Genomic DNA, 2,043 nt, shown 5'->3' with positions numbered 1-2,043 from the left:
TGAGCCTTCTACCGCTGAGCCACAACCCCAGCCCCCAGCCTTCTTTGACAAGTTTTTAAGATCCACTGTGTGCCAGGCACTGTATTAAGCTCTGAAAGTAGAGGGGAGAAGAAAACAGACATGGCCCCAGTTTCAAGGGTAATACTATTTAGTGGGGAGACCACCATTATTCAGGTTCAACTGCAAACACATAATTGCAGATTGCAGCAACCAGGAAGAAACAGGAGGTTGTCAGGAGAGTTCCAGGAACCCTCTTGTAGCACAGACTCTGGTCGAGGAGAAAACTTTCAAGAGGAAGAAACATTTAAGCTAAGATCATGAAATGATACCAGCTAGCTAAAGGAGGATACGAAGAGCCATTCAAGCAGTGGAAATAACATGTGCAAAGGTGGTGGGCTGGCCAGGTGGGGAAATGAGAAGATGCCACCTGCCTGGACCATGGTGAGCAAGAGAGAGTAATGCAAGATGAGGTGGGTGAGAGAGGCAGGGCAGGGACTCCCACAGGCCCTGTGGGCAGCAGCAGATAATTTGTATTTTATTTAGGCTGCAGTAGAAAGTCAGTCAAAGATTTAAATTAAGAAGTGATATGATCTCATTTATATTTTCAAAAGATCTTTCAGGGTATTGTCTTGGGAAAAAGGATTGGGGAAGAAGCAAAAATATAAAAAGGAAGACCAGTTAGGAGACTACTGGCAAGAGATGTGGTTGTTGGGGTGCTGGTGGGCACAAGGAGAAAGTGTCCACAATGTTCTAGAATAGAAATGACACGACTTGATAATGAATCGGATGTGGCAGGTGAGAAAGATGTCAAGAATAACCCGCAGCTTCTGGACCGACTGCTAGGTAGTTTGAGAAGTCATTTAAAGAGATAAAAAGACAAGGGAAGATAGGCTTTGGGGTGAGATGAGGAGCTGTGTTAGGATGTGTGAAGTGCTCAGTGCTTTGGAGCCAAAGAGGAGGAAAACGTGGAGGCGGCAGCTGGCTTTCCTCTAGGCAACAAGGCACATGTCCCGGCACCTAGAGGAGCGTCTGGCAGGTATTCCTACATATAATCATCCCTTGGTATCTGTCGGGGACTGGTTCCAGAACCCCTCAAGGATACCACAATCCAAGGATGCTCAAGTCCTTCATTTAAAATGCCACAGTATTTGCATATATCCTCTGCACATCCTCCCATATACTTTAAGTCATCTCTAGATTACTTGTAATACCTAATACAATGGAAGCTCTGTATAAATAGTTGTTACTGTGTTGTTTAGGGAATAATGGCAGGAAAAAAGTCTGCACATGTTTGATATAGATGCAATTTTTAAAAAATCTTTTCCATCTGTGGATGAGTGAAGCTTGGCACCTGCGGATGCAGAGGGCTGACAGTACTGCATTGAATCAGCATATGCAACATTTTTCCCCCAGTAGTTGCTTAGAGATTGATACTGCTCCATTCCATCTAATCACACTGTGACCAGAGAACATACCTCAGAATGCTAGCTGAGGTTAAAACTGAAGTCAGGTAATGCATGTTCCCTTAAGTTCATATCTATAACTTTAGTTTCATAAACTCCCAAAACTAATTATTTAAATAGCATCTAGAGTTGTTGAAACTCATGAAAACTTTATCCACTGATGATGGCGTATTCAATGAGATACATCACAATCTTACCCTTTATACCTCTCCAAAGAGGCTTTTAGCACCCAGTAACTTTACACATGTAAACACACTATCTGGAAAGTCCCTTCTCCTTTATTTCTCCTAGTGAATTTTTACAACTCCTTCTACATGAAATTCAAGCGCTGCCTCCTCTTAGAAGTCTTCTCTAATTCCTCTTGACTGGGTCCCTTTGCTGTGACTGACAGTCCAGTGTTCACACACAATTGTCAAATTAATTAGAATCTTTGGTAATTTTTTGGAGACAGGTCTGCTTCCTGGGAATTCAGTATGCATTACTCACAATTTCAGCCCCAAGTTTAGCATGGTGTCTAGACTTCATACACAGGCATTCATCACGCATTTGCTGAAAAAGTAATGTGATGAATAAGAATGAA

This window comes from Callospermophilus lateralis, unplaced genomic scaffold (genome assembly GCF_048772815.1).
Source record: "Callospermophilus lateralis isolate mCalLat2 unplaced genomic scaffold, mCalLat2.hap1 Scaffold_1576, whole genome shotgun sequence".
Taxonomy (NCBI): Eukaryota; Metazoa; Chordata; class Mammalia; order Rodentia; family Sciuridae; genus Callospermophilus; species Callospermophilus lateralis.
The sequence above is the reverse complement of the archived record's forward strand: the minus strand, read 5'-3'. Positions refer to the sequence as shown.